Source organism: Rattus rattus, chromosome 1 (genome assembly GCF_011064425.1).
Source record: "Rattus rattus isolate New Zealand chromosome 1, Rrattus_CSIRO_v1, whole genome shotgun sequence".
NCBI lineage: Eukaryota > Metazoa > Chordata > Mammalia > Rodentia > Muridae > Rattus > Rattus rattus.
Genome location: NC_046154.1, coordinates 119,269,791 through 119,291,883, shown reverse-complemented (window position 1 = coordinate 119,291,883; position 22,093 = coordinate 119,269,791). Strand labels below are relative to the sequence as shown.

At 39.4% G+C, this 22,093-nt stretch overlaps 1 long non-coding RNA gene and 1 pseudogene across 1 annotated transcript in view; one reads left to right on the top strand and one right to left on the bottom strand.

The window, feature by feature from the left end:
- LOC116902817 overlaps window positions 1–16,092 on the bottom strand; it is a 165,835-nt gene extending 149,743 nt beyond the window's left edge. Inside the window, exons 1-2 of the long non-coding RNA XR_004388237.1 lie at window positions 15,993–16,092; window positions 2,203–2,230 (exon numbers count right to left, since the gene is read on the bottom strand). This is a non-coding gene — a long non-coding RNA (uncharacterized LOC116902817). The remainder of the gene's footprint in view (window positions 1–2,202; window positions 2,231–15,992) is intronic.
- Window positions 16,093–16,224: 132 nt separating this feature from the next.
- LOC116901070 lies at window positions 16,225–20,442 on the top strand (annotated as a pseudogene).
- Window positions 20,443–22,093: the final 1,651 nt, after the last annotated feature.

Genomic DNA, 22,093 nt, shown 5'->3' with positions numbered 1-22,093 from the left:
AGAGGGAGCAATACTTGACATTGCCTGGATGGCCAGTAATCAGAGTCCAAAGACTCAGGATAGAACCAAGCAAAACTTGGGAAAAATTAATGAAATAATCACTAATGATATCCTGTTATACTCATAGAGTATATAATAGTGCCTAATTCAATTGTCATCAAAGAGGCATCATGTAGCAATTGATGAAAGTAGATGTGGAGAACCACAGCCAAACACTAGGCAAAGCCAGGGAAAACCCACAAAAGAAAGGAGGGTGGGTTACAGGAGCCAGCAGGTTCAAGAACATGTCAGGAACACAGCCTACGAAATGAACTAAGCTCATAGGGATCACAGAGACTAAAGCAATAAACAGGGACTCTGTATTGGTCTGAGCTAGGTCCTCTTTATACACATTACGGTTGCGTGGCCTGTTGTTCTTGTGGTACCCCTAATACTGAGAGTGAGGGGTATCTCTGACTCTTTTCCATGCTCTTGGGACACTTTTTCTCCCCCTGCGTTGCCTCATCCAACCTTGATATGAGGGTTTATGCTTAGTTATTATTGTAACTTGTTTTGCAGTGTTCATTTGATATCCTTGGGAGGTCTGTTATTTGTTTGTTTGTTTTTTTTTTCAGTTATTTTGAAAAACTGGCTTGGGAGAGATAGGAGGTGCAGGGAAGAACTGGGAAAAGAGTGGAGGCAGGAGAAACTGAGGTCAGGATATAATGAGAGAAGGATACAAAAATCTATTTTTTTCATTTCTTAAAAATTTTATCCTACTTTTATACATTAAATCCCAAAAGCAATTTCCCCTTCTCACACTAATACTATTACCCCACACCCCTCTCTTCTTCCCCAGATCTACGCCTCCTGTTTTCCTTCAGAAAAATGTGCAGGCCTCCCCGAGAGATCAACTGAATATGGCATAACACATTATAATAAAACTAGGCACAAACCCTTATGCAAAGGCTGGGTTACACAATCTAGCATGACTAAAAGGGTCCCAAGAGCATGGGAAAGAGTCAAAGACACCCTTCCCTGACTTCAACTTCTATCAGTCACATGAGAACACCCAGCAACACAACCATAGCATATAGGCAGAGAACCTCACTCAGACTCATACAGTGGCTGTGATTGTCACTTCATTCTCTGTGAACCCCTATAAGCCCTGCTGAGTTTATTCTGTGAACCATGTTCTCTTGGTGTACTCAACCCCTCTGGCTCCTTCAATCCTTCCCCCCTTCTCTGTTTGGCTGTGGAGGCTCTGCCTCTGTTCCCATCTGTTGCAAGATGACACATCTCTGACGAAAACTGGGCTAGGCACTGACACATGAGTATAGCAGAATATCATTAGGAATAATTTAATTAATGTTTCCAGACAGGTTGGTTCTATTCTGGCTCTCTGGGATATCTAGCCTCTGGTTCCATCCAGACAGGCAAAAGTAAACGAAAAAAGAAAACTCTGTAATGGTCTCATTTTAGGTTGTTTTCTTGTAAAGAGAAGTTCATAGTTATCATTCCATACAACATTTTCTTCCAAGCCTCTGTCAAATCTCAGCATGTATATAGTTACTAACCTAAAACCTAAATTCAGTTGTATGCTATAAGTTGGTATAAATGTTTTTAAAAAATCGGTTGGTAGTTTACAAAGGAAATTAAAGAAAAAGTTGAAATGGCATAAATTCATCAGATGTAATTCAGTCATATTTTTCTGAGGCCCAACACAATTCCCTTCACAAGGGCACTGTTATATTAACAGCCAATGAAACACCAACATGCTTAACATGGCTTCATCTATCTTCTGAAAAAAGGAAAGAAAGATGGCAAACAGAGTTCTACTGAAATACATCCCTTTAAGTCAGCGGATAAAGTCTGAAGGTAACAGAAACTTAGCTTCAAGGAGCACGGGATGTGTTATTACATATTAAGTATTACAGCTACCAGAAATTATCAGAATGAGCTTTGACAGTGACCAACTGAATATGTGCTCCGCATCATTAAAATAAATTTGTGTCTAACCTGATCAAGCCAATAAAAACTTCTGAAATAAAATCCCCTGGATATGCTAACGAGAAGAATCGCACAGAAAAAAGAGCGTATACTAAATGACAACATTTCCTAGTTTTCCCATAATGACCTACAGCTTCTAAAGGGCCACAGTGTATAAGGACTTCCTGTCTCCAAAAAGTAATGCCAATTGAAAAAACAATATGAATTACATACCTGCAGACATTGTCTTCTGTGTTCTTTGCTGTACAGGAAAGGAAAAGAAAGGACAGTTTTAAAAGAGGTGAAGCGAGTATCTAAATGGAGACTACAAAAGAATTTAAATATATAAAGATCACATGTATCTTCTCTGTCAACTTACATCCCTACTTCAAACCTAGATCATTTTGTTCATGATCAGTAAGCACCACTAACCTAGTGAGAAATAGTGTAGGAAGAGTGAGTTTGTCCATGATAGATAAGACAAGCTGCACCCATGTGGGGTGTTTTTATCATTAACTGCTGTTGCATAAACTGAACATAAAATGGGCTGTGACACTGGATAAATCATTTGTTTCCACTTGTTATTGATGACATTTCATAACTCGTTTGGGGCTCTGCTTTGCCCCATCACTCGTGAGTTATGAGGTCATCAATCATGACTGGGACTAAATGATTTATGGAAGCCACCCTATTGTATATTTTGGTACAATGTACAGTAAAGCACAGGCTATTGATTTCTAATACTGTTGCATTAAGTTTATCAAGTCTGTTTGTAAAACCGTGATCTTGTGCCATCCACTGCAACAACTGAGTATAAAATATTGAAATAATTTATGAACAAAACACACACACACACACACACACACACAAATGAGTCTAAGAATTCCTATTTTATGCTATATTGATTGAAGTCAATACGAAAGTCTCTTTGAATTTAAAAACATACTGTCTTAGAGAAACAGGATTGTAGCTAAGAATATGCAGTCAATATATAAGGCCATGATTAGGTGACGACATAGCTGAGAGAACCTAGAACCTTTAATAAGGGCTTTGTATCCTGTATAACCTCCAAAGATTTTGGACAACAGTAACCACTGAGAACAATTTTATATCCTGTATTATACTTCTAATTACCAATAGCTCAGAATAGTAGAGAAACACAAGATAGTCATTTTTAGAGAATAAGAAAGTAGCTTGTTCTTTTCATAATGAAAGCATTGTTTCTCTCTGTGTGTGTCTCTCTCTGTCTCTCTGTCTCTGTCTCTCTGTCTGTGTGTGTGTGTGTGTGTGTGTGTGTGTGTGTGTGTGTATTTATTGTGCTGTACATATATATGCATGAAGGCTCCACATGCCGGTGCATGTGTGAAGGTCTGAAGAGGACATGGGCATCCTTCTCCATCACTTTGTTTTATTCTCTTGAGAGGGAATCTGTCATTGAAACTGGAGCTAGGTGGCAGCCCACCGTAAGCCTCCATGACTCCCTTGTCTCTGCTTTGCACAGTGCTGGGGTTTCAGGCACATGCACAGCCATGCTCAACTTCTTTTCCAGGATGCTGAGACCTGAACTCCGGTCCTCACACTTGTACAGTGAGTTGGCTTACTCACTGAGTTACCTTTCCAGTCCCCAAAGCAAAGCCCTTTTAGCTATAATTTGGTTTGTATTTGCAAAGAGGCCTCAAGGATGCTTTATTAACATATTAATTATAAAATAGTGAAGAAAATGTTCCTTTGGGACATTTCAAAGCTCCTCAAAAGATACAGATAGCGTTTTAAGAGACTGGAGAATACTTTCTTTCTTGTCCTTACTATTCTATGGACTTCCTTTTTATAAAACTTTTTTCAGATGAATTTTAGAGTAAAAACGTGGTTTAAAAATATATATGTAACTACAGAAAATGAAAAAGAATTTAGGGAAGGCAATCAAAACATATTGCAAATCAGGCCCAGAATAAGAGCATCAGAAATCCAGGAAGCTTCAGCTATTTGCAATTACGAGAATAATTGCTATTTTAACATGTCGCGCTTGTTCCAAAGAAACTCTGTTCCATACACTGAAATTCAAGGGGTTTAAATCACAGCGAAGGCTTTAGAAGCTTATCAAGACTAAATATATAATCAAAACAACATATTATCTACATAATTTGGTTGGTTTTTTTAAAGATCCCTCTCTACCAGTAGGATACAGATGATGTTGACCAGCTGTGTGTCATCCCTTGTAATGACAATGACAAATTTTTAAAATCTCATCTAAAATATTGAAAAATTTAAGACACATACAAAGACATTTTCTTCAAATAGAAAAGCATCGCGTTTTATAACAACTATTGCAACTCGTTGCAGTATTTAAGAAGTTTTAAGATTTCTTAATCCAAATTCCTTCAAAGGCCTTTGAGGAAGCTCAAGGCTTTGAAATAGGGCAGTGTAAGCTTGAGGTGTAGAAGCGTATAGCATTACTGTTTCAAACTATGCAGAGTCCGTGATCACAACAAAAAACAGCAAGCATCCAAGCCACTGAGGTTGGAAAGGTTACAATTATAGATCAGTGTTATCCCCCCATCTCTCTCAATTGTACATTAAAAAATCTGGAGTCTCTTGAAGCCCTGGCTAGCCTTAAATCCATCTTATGGCAAACAAGACCCTTGAGTTCTTGTCTCCCTCCCCTACTTGTATTGGGACACTCTACCAAGTTCTTACATATTAAACTTTCAATCTCTCTAAAATGTCCAATCCCTTTGGAAATTCAAAGTCTTTGTACAATTCAAAGTCTCTTAATGGTAGGCTCCACCAAAATACTTTCTTACTTCAAGAGGGAAAAATATCAGGGCACAGTCACAATCAGAAGAAAAATCAAACTCTAACCATTTAATGTCTGGGATCCACTCATGATCTACTGAGCTTCTCCAAGAGGTTGAGTCACTTCTCCTGCTTTGCCCTTTATCGTACACACCTTGTCTTCTAAGCTCCAGCTGCCTGCTGCTGCTCTTGGTGGTCATCTCACGGTACTGGCATCTCCAAAACACTGCTGTCTTCTGCTGCAACCGGACTGCACTTTCATAAATAGCCTCTCAGAAGCACCTTTCATGGTGCTAAGCCTCAACTGCTCTGACCCCTTCAGTCCTGGGCCTTCAACTGCCACTGAGGCTGCACCTTCACCAATGGCCTCTCCTGGTCTCTCACAGTGCCAAGCATCAGCTGCTACCCCTTCATGTTTCAAAACCACTACCACTCAGATGATTTGTATATTACCAAATCTGGCTACCAACATGAGGTACAATCGTGGTTGCTTCTGGAACACACCTCAGTGCTCTCAGAAAACACTTCCCAGAAGATTTCACCTTGGTGATGCTGGTCTCTTCTTAATGACTGTTAATTCCTTAGCTCCAGCTAGCCAGCATAAATCACCCAAGTAATGCAAAGGTTTCACTTTAGTAGTTCTGGTACCTTGTTAATCACAGTTTATTCTTCAGCCCCAGCTAACAAAAACCCACAAAATCTTCACAATCAAAACAGCAACGGCTCTGATAAAAAGTCTTTCTTTTAAACACCTCTGAAGTTTCACAAGCCAGGCCTCTATCCTTTGCATTCTTTTCAACATTATCTTCCAAGCTCCTATAGAACATCCCCCAGAGCTCTTAACACCCAATGACTCTTCTAGCCCAAAGTTCCAAAGTCCTTCCACAGTCCTCCCCAAAACATGATCAGGATATCACAGGAATGCCCCACTATCCTGGCACCAATTTTTCTTAGTGTTTATAATCCTGCACAAATATCATGACCAAGAATCAAGTTGGGGAGGAAAGAAGTTATTCAGCTTACACTTCCACATTGCTGTTCATCACCAACCAAAATCAGGACAATAACTCACACAGGACAGGAACTTGGAGACAGGAGCTGATGCAGAGGCCATGGAGGGATGTTGCTTACTGGACTTGCTTCCCCTGACATGCTCAGTTTGCTTTCTTATAGAAACCAGGACTACCAGTCCAGGGATGGCACCACCATAATAGGTCCTCCCACCCATGATCACTAACGGAGAAAATGACTTACAGCTGAAACTCATGGAGTCATTTCATCAAGGGTCCTTTGTGGTAACTCTAGCTTGTGTCAGGTTGACACACAAAACCAGCCAGTACACTGACAAAGCTGTAGACAAGCTTTAACTTTAACAGACAAGCTCATTTTCAAATAGCCAGACTACTAAATCAAGTAAAGCAGTAAAAGGGCATTTTTTTAAGGTTACTAAGAAAATGCATAAAAGAGATGCCTATCTTGGAAAGAGAGCAAGAATCCTGATTCATGGTGAATGGAAGAGGAAATAAATCAGAAAGCAACTTCTTGGATTGGGAATTATTTAGACTTTAAATGGTGTCTGTCTATGTCAGATTGGATTGGAGTCCTTTGATCTTTAAGTCTTTGACCTACAAAGTAGCTTTGGAAGTAGAAATCATGTAGAACATAACAATAAAGATTTGAGGGCTATACAGGCAGATCAAGACAAAATGCCCACACGTCCACAGTGCTCATACCACCCTTTTATACTTTGAGAAGAGATACTCGGTTCCTAAAACCTTAACACTAATCAATAGAAAGATGTCCTTTCACAAAATCCCCACATGTCTGTAGAGTCATTTATTTCATTGGAAATGATAGTCCTTAAATTTCAGGGTGCACAAGTTAAAAGGCAAATCAGTTAAAATATTAAGCAAACTTTAGCTAAAATTAAAGTAAGTGAATTATGTCATATATTTGATAACTGAAAACATCCATGAAAACTAAACTAAACTTATTCCAAATAACCTTAATAAAGTGAAAACCAGTGAATGGGAAGAAAAGGGGCTACTTGATTTAGTAGTCTGGCAATTTGAAAATGAACTTGTCTGTTAAAGGTACCTCTACTCTAGCTTTGGCAGCATGGGGATAACTGGGTAACAATTGCAGGTTACCTTTGCAGGAACAGTAGTACAGTTTTGCTTAGGAGGCAAGCAAGGGGCAATTTCCTCTTGAAACTCTCATGCCCCATTCTAAAAGAGAGACAATTACAAACTTGCCTGTACAGAAATTGATGGTAAAAAAAATAACTAGCCATCTTTTGTGAGCCAGATGATAAAGCCAAAAATTCACCTACTCAAATGAGAACCAGCATCTCTCCCTTAAGAAACAAAAGCCTCATCACCTACGCAAAGAAGAATCCTTTAGTACAGGGTACTTCAGCAACTTCACGCCACTGCTGTGTAAACAGACCTTCATCAATGGGGTTTGAAAAGCATCACTATTCTCCAGATAACACTCACTACGTGAACGCTAACATAAATCAGAAATACTGGCACATGTTCCCTGTAGTCACTACCGCTTAATCCGCTTACACTAACCCTTCCCACCTTCACACAGGGTCATCTCTCCATGTAACCGACACATTCCCCTTTCAGAAATCTTTTCTTTCATGAAGGGCTATAAATGCTTTATTGATTTTTTTTCCACACAAGGCTAGTCAACTTCTGACTTCCCAGGACAAGTGGAGTGCAGAAACAGAACCCACTGCCGTTTCCCTGGCTGCATAACTAGAGAATGGCTATGCAGGCAATTTTAGTGCTACCAAGTGGCCTGGTCTTAGAAATGGTATTACTGGTCTAGTGCTCCCCAAGGACAGAGACCATACTGTGCTCCTGCCTGACTATAAAATGGCAAGCCAACAGGCTGAATAAGTTCCTGGTTGGTGGTTCTCTCCCATTCTCAGTCCTATAAAATAATCTGGACCCTGACCTCTGAAGACATTCTTTTCCTGTCAGATGACCTCCCCACTCAAAATGCTTATCACATCATCTTCATTACATTTAAATTATATACCTTAAAGTGCTTTTGTTTCTTAATTTATTTTGCTTGTAATTTTTAAAAGAAATTGTAATCTTTTTCTTGTCATTATTGACGTCTTAACACAGACTGCTTCATAGATTTAATTCTTATTTTACTCATATTCCTTTTATCAGGTATGAGTAATTCCTCATAGTCCCCACATTTTTTAAATAAAAGAATTTTCAAAACAGGTCTCACAAGCTGTGGAGGTCACTTATTCAGTAACAGTGCTTTCTCGGAATGCCTGATGACCCAAATTCACATTCCCCACCATGCATGAGAACCTGGGACCCTAACACCAGCGTTGGAAGGTAGAGACAGACAAGTCCAGTGATGTTTCTGGCCAACCATCCTAAACAAAAGAGTAGGCTTTGGTTCAGTGAGAGACACTGCTTCGAGGCATTAAGGTGAAGAGCAGCAACAGATGTGCTGCTTGGTCTTCATGTGGGTCCTGAACAACTAGCAGAGGCTATCCCAAAAGCCGTTGCCTACAGGTGGACTATGTTCTTCTAGCTGAACTGCCATGTCTGGCCTGAGATGGAGAAGATGTGTCTGTCTACACTTGAGGACTTGAGGTGCCAGGGTTGGGGTGATACCCAAGGAGTCCCTACCAGCTCAGAAAAGAAGGGGAGAAAGGCTGGAGGGAAAGATTGTAGGAGAGGGTGATTGGGATGGGGGCAGTGAGCAGGATGTAAAGTGAATAAGTAAAAAAGAAATAAAAAAGGTGTATGGATAGCACAAATTCAATTTGATAGAATCTTTTTTTTTAATTAGAACACTGAGTTAGTAAAGTAAAATGAGGCTAGATCTAGAAGGAGCCAACCAAAACAAAGAATATGACATACTCAAGGAAGAGAGTGCATATAGTAGGAGCTGGCAATTATTTTTCTTAAGAGTTGACAGATCTTTCATATACTATGAAAGAAAGTGATGTCAAACAGCCATTGACATCATTGTAAATTAGGTAGTTTGGCCATCTAAAATATCTACTAAGAATAAAATATCTTTTCTAGCATATCATGAGTCTGGAATTTTCAGAGAAGATTTTTGTCTTATTAATCCAAGATTCATCATCCTTGTATGATACATTTTCCTCCTTTTCCCCAGTGTTTTCAAAAGCAGTTGCAAAAAGGGGAAACACAAACTGTTTGAAGAGATGATTTATATGAGGAAAATAATTTAAAGGAAGAATCAAGGCCTTCATGACAGATAGAGAGTCAAAAAGATAGCTTGCCTGAAATGTTGTATCTCCATATTTTAAAGTAAAATCATGCTCGATATTATTAATATAATTTAGACAAGTTGCTCCAATAGGAGCAATTATAGCTTTTAATACAATGCTTGATATCATAAAATACTATTTTTCCAATATGATGTAAATATTTTACTGCCTTCTAAACAACTTCTGAAAAATGCTTTTAACAGTTACTATTGCTAGAATATAATAAAAAAATAAACATGATAGATTCATATGATAGTTATAATTCAAAAATAAAGCTTCAAAAATATACATTGCATAAGATAAGATATTTCTAATTGACAGATTAAACAGGCAAAATCCTTCATGTAGATAAATAGAAGAGCAATATATACGAAACTCCATTTTTTTTTTCTTTCTAACGTCAAACCAGTTGACCTGTGGCATGTGACTTTCCTCTAAAATGAGACACAGAAAAACCAACTCCTTTTCCAAGCTGCACAGGAAGCAAAATCATGAATTCACCACAACACAATAGAAATTGAAACCTGTCTCTGGAAACATCACCATCTGTCTGAATGATATGTTATGGAGTCACAAAACTTAACTACCCACTGTGACATCTACCCATGGATTAGGTTGGTCTGCAGATACTGCAGGACTCTCACATTACCCACTTTCAAGATGTTCCACCACTCATGTTTCTCACTTATCAATGCTGATTTTCAAGGTAAGATGGTAAATTTTGTAAGGTCAGGGGCTTCCAAACCGATTGTGACACCAGACACACAGGACTAAATGCAAAACACAAGAATAGCCAACAACTTGCTTTCACTGATATTTTATTTATCAAGATGTTACATTAATCTATAACTCTTTTTTACTACAGTAATGGGTGTGTCTATCATATACTACATAAAGAATAGTCTTTCTTTTTCTGTACAAGAACCTGCCTGACACTGTAAGAAGTTTCCCATGAGTCTAGGTACCAAAACTAGTTACCATCTCCTGAGGAAGCTGGCCGTTGTCATGATATCTCTCGAAATTGTGTTCCTCTTTGTTTGAACTACTAGAGGAGAGAGGACTAGATCTGAAACTCACATCTTACTGTCATCCATGGCTTCGCCGAGGGCATTTAGGCTCCTAGTTTTGCTTCGGCCCCTGTCTTTCTTGCAGAACATTGCCCTTGCTTAGTGTTGGATTTATTTCATGTCTTTTTAAAGTTATTTTAAATTCGTTTGAAAACAAGACAAAACATAAATAAATTAATTTTTCCTTTCTTGATACTTTGCTGAAGAAGGAAAGGGATAAGGAAAGACAAAATACAGAATTGGGCATTGTATAGATTATTTTCGGAGACCTTGTGAAGAAAAGATACTTCTTTAACCTATATTTTATAATTTTAGTTTCCTGTATACAGATGTAACTACACAGTAGCATTCTTGTTATTAGGTAGTACCCAATATACTAATCAACAAAATTGTCCTAATATGTCTAATTAATTTCTTTACTTTATATCTGGATAGCAACTTCCCTTCCCTCTTCTTCTCCCAGTCCCTCCCTCTCATCTCCTGTCTCTCCATCCCCCTCTCCCTTTTCCCTCAGAAAAAAGAAATTGGAGAAGATATCAGAAGGTAGAAAGATCTCTCACGTTCATGAATAAGTAGGATTAATATAGTAAAAATGGTCATCTTGTCAAAAGTAATCTACAGATTCAACACAATTCTCATCAAAGTTTCAATACAGTTCTTTAGAGACCTTGAAAGAACAATACTCAACTTCATATAGTTCTTAATTTTTAAAGTGAATGGGAAATTGTATTTTACCTTGTAAGCGGAACATTGTAAATAAAGAAAATTGAAGAAATAATAAGGTGTATGCAAACCCCTGGCACCAGGCAGCAAAACAACCACTCCTTCTTGAATTATGAATTTTAATTGACATCATCTATGCCTTCCTACCCCTTGCCTCACAATTTTTTTTCCATGAACTGGAGGTTCTTAAAAGAGAATTAATGCAGTATTAGATGAGAATAAACCTTCACAAATATTTAGGAAATTATAATTTAGTGGACTATCATGTTGAGAAAGCAATTAATTGAATTCTAATGTGACAAAATAATACTGGTGAATGTGAACAGAGTGTTTATGTTTAGCAATGCTATCATGACCACTGGAATGAAGAAACAGTGACTGAGCAAAACACAAAGAACAGAATTCTTAGCAAATAACAAGAACACCTCTACCACAAGAACCATGCCCACCTCTGTTCAAGGCTCAGAGAAAGACCTGCTGTCTGTCTGTTTAAGATCATCCATTTCAATTTCTTCTGTATTTATAAATGTAGTTATTATTAACATTGTTGCCTTATAGATTTCCATGATTGCACTCTTTTACTGATGTATGAAGGGATTCTAAGTGCTTTGTCATAAAATTGCCATTCACACAATAAAAAGGGGCTAGAATGGTACTAAAAATAATTCAGCCCCAAGGTTACTACCTAATCCAGTAGTGTCCTTAGTGAAAGGCACAAAACACCCCTAACTCCATTTCCACTACTCCAGACCCTTCTTCTACTTATGTCCACATGTTTCCATGGCTTCAATGGCAACTCAGACATTACTTAGCTGGTGTAGCAAGAAACTTTTAGTATAAGAGTCTAATGCACTAGATACTTTTGTTGATGTCATTATAGTTTTAGGGGAGAATCCTGGGATAAAGTAGTGAGTTAGTAATACTCAGAGAAAGTTTTCATTAATCCCTTTACTTTGGAAGCAACTGTGAAACTAAGTAGCATATATGCAAAATACATAACATACACAATATATATGTATGTATATATGTCATTGATATATACATGTACACATAACAGATGAACACATTTATTATATGCACATTGCACAAACATTATGCATGTGCACATGAGTACATGTGCACACACATAAATCATACACAATGCACATATGCCTTAACCCTGAAAATGCTTTTGTTGGCATCAGCACTTGCTGTACACTGCCACCCAGGGGCTAGGTACAACATTTTGCATCACTGTCTCGTCAAGGGGCTTTCTAAGTCCTTACCAAATACATCCTGGGCAGTCCTCCATGGTAGACACCAGCGTTCCCACTGAATCCCACATTGTGGTGTCATTTCCCGAAGCATAAGATCTTATTTTAAAGTAAGGCAGAGGAGAGGAAGACAGAAAGGAATGCTAAACAATGAAAGGGCCGCCTGAAATGAAGCAAATTACCCTAAGACTGACAACAGGAATAAGACAGGGGAAGAGGAGGAGAGGAGGCTTATCATGCCCCATGCCCATTGCTCTGGGTAAATATCCCGCCCTGTAACCAAAAAGACAAATAGAGTACAAAGAAAGGATACAGTGGATTACAGACCTGGCTGGTGTTTGATAAATGGCACTCCACTTCACTTTGCTTATTGTGTACTTCATACCTCACTCCTGAATATGGAAGAGTATTTTATTAAAGATTTAGCCACGGTGGTGGTGGTGACTAGCTCACAGTAATTTTCCTACAAAGTAGTTTAATCTATCACAGGGCAGACAGTGTACCTTCTTACCATGTATCATATCTGTCTATTTAGTAAGTGCTATCCAAATCCAATTTCTTTTCATTTTTGGAACCTGTGATGCATATTCAAGATACACTTTCGTTTTGTCTTTGCCCTAAATTGGGTGCCGTAGAAGACCCAAGACAAAAGCAGTACTAATAAAAGGGAAATCTGCTCTTCAGGGTTTCTATATCATTCTGGTCATTTTTTTTTATATTTCGCAAAAATAAATGAATTGCATAAATTTAACGGCTGTAGGATCAGTTACATGCAGAATCGCCAAGACCTTTCCTATTTGTGCACACGAATGCGAAGCATTGCATCACTGATTATGAAATGAACTTAGAAAATCATTTTGGTCAAGTTCCAGTTTCAAGCTCTGTGGAGCACATAGGGTTATGCTTCAATAATGAGGTAAGTCAGGCAATAATGTGGAAACTGTTTGAACTCAACCAGTCAGCAGTCCATTATGGTGTCCCATAAGCGGGGGTAGGGGGTGGCTTAAAGGGATTCACAGGGAACAGAGCAGCCTAGTACACTCCCTCACTCCTGTTTGTGATCTCTGAATACTCTCAAGGTATTTTCAGATCCATGGTCCATGCTCCTCTCATGAGATGCTATTATTTCTACTTTGGTCCCACTGTAATGAATTGTTTTCTAACCTAATACTGCTTTCATTAAATGTCCATGGTTATTTTGTAGCAATAAGTATTCTGCCACTATGAATTCCTTTGTATTTTCATCATATTCATGTGGATCTTCTTTCAAACTGAACTTACACATTTCCCAAAATTCTAAAACCTGCTAGCATGTATTTTTGTCCAGCCAAATTTATAATTTAGCAGCAGAAAAATGTTGCTGTCTGCGGTTATGTGAAGGACTCTGGAATCCCACTCAATTCCTATTCACTTGTGATTTAAAAGGTTCGTCTGGGTCTTGGGAGTGAAATTAAGTGATACGGAACTTGCTAACAATAACAACAAAAACAGTGCCTTTGCCTGGTCGATTTCCAGGCTGTTCCCTCTCTCAGCAGTTTACCTTATCAGTTTCCTTTGTCTGACTTTCAATGAAGTATAAGCCATTTAGGAGAAATTAACAGTAGGTTTCTATTAGCAAAGCCTGGGCATCACCTCAACCTCACACAGTCTTTCATACACACCTGAAAATAGTGAGTCTCGAGTCAGGCAGTCGTGACACACACACTCAGGAGGCAGAGGTAGGTGACCTCTGAGTTCAGCGCCAACCTGGTCTACAGAGCTAGTTACAGCCAGGGCTACACAGCGAAACTCTGTCTCAAAAACACCAGTCCCAGTGGTGATGATGATGAATGGTAGAAAGTGAGATGAGCAAATGAATCCCTTCCATTCAGAAGAGCACAGTCTAATCCACAAAGAAAGGGGGGAAAGGCCTAGATTTTGACTTCTAAAGGGCCTGGTTTCAAATCCTCCCTCCGCAATCAGCAGTTCTGAGGTAAGCATCCTTTCCTTCCATGAGCACTGTTGAATTAAGACTTTCTCCACCCATAAGCAATAAACCCTTGCAACCACAGTTCTTACCCAAAACATCCTTGAGTTCATGTGTGTCAAGCTCCAGTAAATAGTCAAGTAACTCCTTTAAAAGTGTGTGTATTGATTGACATTCAGTTCAAAGTTGCCCTTTACAAACCCTGTGAAACAACAGCTCATGATCTCACACATATACTATACTGATCTGGTTTCCTTATATTGGTGTGATTCATTTTGCATAGAAAATTTAATAATTATTGTTAAATGTGACCTCTCTCCTTGGTAGTTTCCTCTATAATGTGAATGTAATTAAGCTGTATTGTAACCAAAATACATCCATAAATTCAGCAGTCCTGTTAACCACTGTAGGGCCTACGTGGCTCTAACAGGAAGATATAAGAAGGCTGACAGCTATATAAAAATGGCTCCACTTCATTTAGATTGCAAGACTGTTAGCTTCTTTGAAATACTCTCATTTAAAACTCCAAAGCAATGACATAGACATATTTCTTATCAATGTTTCATACTCAAAATTTCATTGACATTTTGGATTTTGGAGGATTTAAATTTGCAGTAGAAAGCAAACATTTGTAACAATTTGGTATGTATCACCTGTGTGGAGCTAGGAAACTTCCATATGAAGATTAGTTCAAAAGTAGCTTGAAAGTCAGTTAGGCCCCTACAGTAGTTAATAGGAAAAGAGAAATTGTGCCTGAGTCTTGATTATGACCTTAAGAAGACCACGGTTTATAGAGGAAACTTCCAGGGAGAGGGGCCACATTTAACAATAATTGTTAAATGTAATGATCAAAATTTTATCATGGCAATACCAGGAAACCAGATCAGTCTTAGTGTGACTGTCAACCGTTTTCATGGGTTTTGTGGAGGATTATTCAATTAGCAAGGAAAACAGAAAATTATATCATAATCAGGATTTTAAAAAGCACAAGAAAGTTGATCACTTTAAGAGTGACTATTACTGTATTGGGGGCAAGGGACAGACAAAAATCTAATCATTGAAGGAAAACATTACCCAGATTTTCCTAAAAGAAAAAAACCTGTTATGCCTAAGTCTATACTACACATTAAGCCATGGTATATTTTATCTATCTACTGCCTTTAAACTCTTCTGCACTTACTCTTCCTAAGTAAAATTAAAAAAAAAAATTATCTACTGGCAAAAGGTTTTAATTTTATGTTGCTTTCCACTCAAGCCAGAATGTTTTTTAAGAACATAAGCACCAGTTATAATGAAAGACAATAAAGTACCAGTAAACGCTGAGTCTCAAGATGTGTTTGCCAGTACAGAAGCGTCTCACCAAAAGTGGAGATTAACCCCATTTAACTACAGTTAAGGAAAGGCGATCCGGAGATTCGTAAAACTGAGTTGATGTTCACTCTTCCAGAAGAATCAGTTACTGGGTCAGAAATACAATAAAACGTCAGGTTGAAAAGTCCACATTGTATGCCTCGCACCGCACTGTACCCACTGCCGCACAGCGCCACCTGGCAGCAGGTTGAGGAACAGTGACCAGGCAGCTCAGAGTACAGTCACCTGAGCCTAAAAGACCCCAACAGGCACAGACTTTGTTTTCTTTATTAAAAATGGGCACACTCACACACCACCTCTGAAAAGGCAAGCTGTTTATCGCTTGTTTTTGCTGTTTTTACCTTTTAAACATTTCAGTTTAGAGCTCTGAATTTTGAAACACCATCTGCACTGTAACTGAGCTCAGCCGATGATGATGAACGAAGCTTTGGCTTTTCAAAATAAAAAAGTTTGTCCTCTGTTGTCAAGATTTTCGCGAATTGATTTACAAAAGAAAGTACAGTGTTCCCTGGAGTGCCACCGTTTGCCACTTGAAAAGGTATAACGAACACAAAATACTGAAAACGTCTCACCTGCCTGAACCATTCCTACTTTTCCTTGCAAGGTACCCACACATACATCCAGTGACCTTAGTGTCTGAGGCGTGGCTTGTACACATTTATACAAAGGAAATCATCTTCAGCCTCGCGGTTTGCTCAGCCGAATCCACTTAAGCAAGGGGTGACACAAACGAAGATCTTCAACCGTGACCATCTTCTCACTCTAACAAAAACGAGTTTCGTCCTTTGACAAGGGAATTCTGGCATGTTTTTCCTTACTCCTCGAACAACGATCATTTGTATCCTCAAACATCTTTATAGTCGCACATCAAAGAAAATAAAAGCAGGGAGAACGTAATTAATTAATGGCGGTTGTCACGTGATTTCCAGTATTACTAACACCCCAACAAAACAGTACCTGCTCACTCAGCTGAACACCCACAGGGTCACATTCACACCGCGTCCTGCTCTGGTTACGAAGTTGCTCACCCTGGCATGCCTCTGAATCCTGGTATGGTCGCCCCTGACCATAAAGCAAGTAGGATTTGATGCCTCCCTAACCTGGGAAACGATTGTCACTTAAATATATAAGAGAAGGCTAAACTGTTCGCCCCAGGCTTTCTAGTTTTTCCTGAAGTGTCTCCTAATGAAAATGGGGGCACAATGCATTTGAGTGACCTCATATACCCAGATAGCTCTCACGTTTTCATTTAGATCTCATATAGTGGTTCTTAAGGCATGCAGATACAGAGTAATAAGCAAAACTGGCTTAAATCACTTCTGTTGATTATGTCCCCTTCTTTCCCCAAAAGCTCAGGATTTCAACAGTGGTCCCCATCTGTACTTCTTCACATTGGTGGAGATTCTTCCTAGCCAATGCTGAGGGTGAACCTTAGGAAGCGAGAGGCTTGCTTATTCAGAAACCCTGTAACTTCATGCTCACATTAATCTAAGTGACCAGCATGCCACTCATAAATCATAGCCTCCAGCACGACCCTTAAAGACCGCTCAGAGCAGAAAAGCCCCGTGTTCACAGACTGCATAAAGTTGAAATATGTGCTTTGTATTATGCAGAAGGTCTGCCGGCCTCTTCTGGGTCATCATTGCTTAAGAGTATCATGGGCAGAATGGACGCACATATATAGAACCAACACATGGGACTTGTACTGCAGCACTTTTAGACCCCGTTTCACAGTCTCTTGATTCACCTCTTTGCTACAGCTTCTCCTCTGAGAGCCAGTTGCCTTCAGGGTTGACCCCCCAAACCCTACAGCTCAGGGCCACTGTGTTCCTGTACCAAAACATACTGCATAATTTATAGTGCCTAGTGGAAAGAAAAAAATCACAAGATGTTTTGTGCACAAATAATTATAGATTTCAAAGAGTGAGAATACAAGGTTAAACCAAGCATCACATCGTCCGATCTCTGTGCCCTCTCGAGTGTACAGTTAACAACCAGCCAGGTTCTCTTGGTCTCTGCAAATGCCTTTGCCGCAAGCCCATGTTAGTTATCTGCTGAATTATCTCTGGAAGTGAACAGCTGCTGAGAAACTCCTGAGCAGTATACACTGAAGTTGGTAGAAAAAAAGAATGTTCCCCTTTTCTGTCTTTTCCCTGTGCCATTCTAAAAACTTACCACACAGGGCTACAGAGGGAACCCAGGTGGATAACATATTTTAATTGTTCCACTTTTCTCAGCTCTGTTCCTGCAAATCAATCCCCAAATACCTTAACAGAGAAAAAGCCTTGGTATTGGTGTCTGCTTTGAGAGAAGACCAAAAAAAGGGTGGTGGGAATAGGTTGGATGGTGAGAGAGGGAACAAGAACTTAAACCTATAACCAGTCTGACAGCATAGTAGCAATAGACAGAGGAAGAGCTCAGCAGAAGAGTGCTTGCCTGGAGTGTGTAACAGCCTAGATTCAATCCCCAGTACTGTGGGTGGGGCAGAGATAGCTACAAGGAAGTTCGGGATCAAAAAAGAAAAAAGACAGATAACAAGAGTTAACAAGGGAATGAAGAGGGTGATTTTAGAAAATAGACATTAGAATTTAGAAACTTAGGAAACTGACTAAAAGAACTTAGCAAAAGACTGAAGATAGGAAGTAAAGAATCAAAATTTAATTAAGAGTTCCACATTGTAAATCAATCCTAATGTGTCTGTTTTACATTTGTACAGCGTTTGCTATATCTTAGAAGTTGTTATATAGTGTAAGCTGACCTTGAACTAATTTTTTTATTTAATTTTACTATTTTTTATTTCACTTTACATCCTCATCACTGCCCCCTCCCAGTCACTCCCTCCCTAATTCTTCCCCTTTCCCTTCTCCCCTTCTCCCTTGCAGGTAGTACCCCCCTCATCCTCCAACCCTGGTATTTCAAGTCTGTGTGAGGCTAGGTGCTTCTTCTCCCATTAATGGCCTTGAACTTGTAATCTTCCTACCTCAGGTTTGTTTCTGTTGGGCTTGCAAAAATGCAAGGTCCAAATGTATTTAGAGCAATATGTGCTGTTAAGACTGACATAGGCGTTTCCTGTTCCGGTCTGAGTGAAGCAAGTTCATGGGCCAGTGATTCCCAGGAATTAAGAACATATAAAAAAGACACATGCTCCACTATGTTCATCGCAGCCTTATTTATAATAGCCAGAGGCTGGCAAGAACCCAGATGCCCTTCAACAGAGGAATGGATACAGAAAATGTGATATATCTACACAATGGAATATTATTCAGCTATCAAAAACAATGACTTTATGAAACTCATAGGCAAATGGATGGAAATGGAAAATATCATCCTGAGTGAGGTAACCCAATCACAGAAAAACACACTTGGTAAGTACTCATTGGTAAGTGGCTATTAGCCCAAATGCTTCAATTACCCTAGATGCCTAGAACAAATGAAACTCAAGAAGGATGACCAAAATGTGAATGCTTCACTCCTTCTTTAAAAGGGGAACAAGAATACCTTTGGGAGGGAGTAGGGAGGCAAAGTTTAGAACAGAGGCAGAAGGAACACCCATTCAGAGCCTGCCCCACATGTGGCCCATACATATACAGCCACCAAACTAGATAAGATGGATGAAGCAAAGAAGTGCAGGATGACAGGAACCGGATGTAGATCTCTCCTGAGAGACACACCCAGAATACAGCAAATACATAGGTGAATGCCAGCATCAAACCACTGAACTGAGAACAGGACCCCCGTTGAAGGAATCAGGGAAAGGACTGGAAGAGCTTGAAGGGGCTCGAGACCCCATATGTACAACAATGCCAACCAACCAGAGCTTCCAGGGACTAAGCCACTACCCAAAGACTATACATGGACTGACCCTGGGCTCCAACCTCATAGGTAGCAATGAATAGCCTAGTAAGGGCACCGGTGGAAGGGGAAGCCCTTGGTCCTGCCAAGACTGAACCCCCAGTGAACCTGATTGTTGGAGGGAGGGTGGTAATGGGAGGAGGATGGGGAGGGGAACACCCATAGAGAAGGGGAGGGGGAGGGGGATGTTGGCCTGGAAACTGGGAACAGGAATAACAATTGAAATACCCAAGTTAATAAAGATGAAAGAGAGAGAGAGAGAGAGAGAGAGAGAGAGCGCTCATATCTACAGCGGGCAAAATTGTACAGGAGCAGTGTCTGCAAAAGGTCCCCCATGGAAGCAGACTGTGAAATGCAGAGTAGGTGAAGGAAATGCCTAAAGGAAAAAAGAAGAAGTTTTTGGAACCCGGGAGGTCGTGACACAAAATGAGTATATTGAATTGTACCACAAATGATATGATACCGATTGGAGTACCATGAGAAAAAGAAAAAGAAAGAAGGTCAGGAAGCCCATGATCGTTCAAAGAAGGAAAAAAGGCTAAACTCTACCATAAGCAGCGCCATGCTGAGAAAATACAAATGAAACAGACCATTAAAATGCATGAAAAGAGAAACACCAAGCAGAAAGATGACTCCACAGGGAGCAGTCCCTGCCTACCTGGTGGACAGAGAGGGCAGTCGAGAGCAAAAGTACTTTCCAACATGATTAAACGGAAACGAAAGGAAAAGGCGGGAAAATGGGAGGTCCCTCTACCCAAAGTTCGTGCCCAAGGAGAAACAGAAGTATTGAAAGTTATTCGAACAGGAAAAAGAAAAGAGAAGGCATGGAAGAGAATGGTTACAAAAGTCTGCTTTGTTGGTGATGGTTTTACAAGGAAACCACCTAAATATGAAAGGTCATTAGGTCAGTGGGTCAACATTTCAAAAAAGCCCATGTCACACACCCTGAACTGAAAGATACCTTTTGCCTGCCTATACTCGGTGTGAAAAAGAATCCCTCATCCCCATTATATACAACCCTGGGTGTGATCACCAAAAGGACAGTCACTGAAGTGAATGTGAGCGAGCTGGGCTTTGTGACAGAGAGGCAAGGTGACTTGGGGAAAATACGCTCAACTTACCAACAATCCTGAAAATGATGGGTGCATAAATGCAGTCTTGCTGGTTTGACAGTGACGTCATACAAGTCATTCCACTCAGTATGGAAGACTCCACACTGTCAGGAAAACACCATCGCTGTGATCTTTCTGAACTACCAATCAGCCTTACCCCATGTGCAATCATCAAGAAGCATTTATTAAATTGTAAAGGAAAATAAAACACTGCCCAATTTATAATTGAAAAAAAAAAAAAAAGACTCACATAGGCAAGGGCAGTACTTTGAATCCCTACTGTGAGGACTGATATAGGCAAGGCCACAGTACTAGTCTAAGTACAAGGACTTTTCTCAAAAATTGTTATAATGACTTTTGCTGTTGATTTTCACTGGCAGCCTGTTGTCACTTGAAATACTTCCATAAGAATCACAAATATAGGAGCCGGAGAGATGCCTGGGGTTAAGAGCACCAGACTGCTCTTACAGAGGACGAGAATCAGTTCTCAGCACCAATATAGTGGCTCACAACTACCTATAACTCGAATTCCAGGAGGTCTAATGCCCTCTTGTGACCTCCACAGGGACCAGGAACAAGCACGGTCAAACTGACATATACACAGTCAAAGCATTCATACAATAAAAACAATAAATTTTTTTTTTTTTTTTGGAGCTGGGGACCGAACCCAGGGCCTTGCGCTTCCCAGGCAAGCGCTCTACCACTGAGCTAAATCCCCAACCCCAACAATAAAATTTTTGAAGAGAACTACAAATCTAATAGCAAGAAAACTAAGCAAACTATATTATATTGCATGATTGTAGTGTGCAAGTAATTTTTTAATAAATGTTTTAAAATTCCAAACTACATTTCATTTTTGCCATTATTCTATCTCACCAAATGTATTGTGTTAGCTGAAATGCTAACACTGCTAAATTCTGGGAAATTTCCAAGGTTCTAGGCTGCCAAAATTTTCCATCTGACCCTAGGTATTTGGCCGGGAGCTACAGGGAAAGTTTTTTTCTTCGGTGAAATGTATTGCCAGGGTCATGCGGCTTTCATTTTGACTGGTAACTGATAAGAGGCTAGTAACATCCAAATATCAGTTGCACCTAGAATGACCAAATGTGGCAGGATTAACGTCTCTTGGGCAGAATTGTCGTCTGTATTTGTGTTGAGGACTGGCCCCTGTGTGGAATGTATTATTTGTATATCTGTGTTTCCTAGCATTTTGTCTTGAAGATCACATGGACTTTCAGAATCACAGACTTTATTGAAGGTAGAACTGTCCACATCATCTCAAGCGCCAATGGCAGGGTGGACCTAGTGCTTTGATAATAATAAACAATCAGGATTTGCTGTTTAGAAACGGCCAAAGCAATGCAAGACAAAGAAGTTGTGAAGTTATGACCAAGCTGAGAAAAGGCCTGAGACAGGTAAAATATGGCCCCAAGACCATAAAATTAAAAAACCATGTAACTCTGAAAATACAGAAGATTAAAATAAATGATGGGAAGACTTTCTTTCAAAACAAAATGACCCAAGTAATAAACTGAACATCAAAATTTTAAGTGTCAAGTTACAAGGCTCATGTACAACATTAAGAACTTAACCAAAAGAATATCATGATGTGTTTATAAGGCACATACATACTACATAAATGACAAACATCCATAAAAACATTAATTCTTCATAAATCTAGAATAAAAATAAGAAAATTAACAACTAAT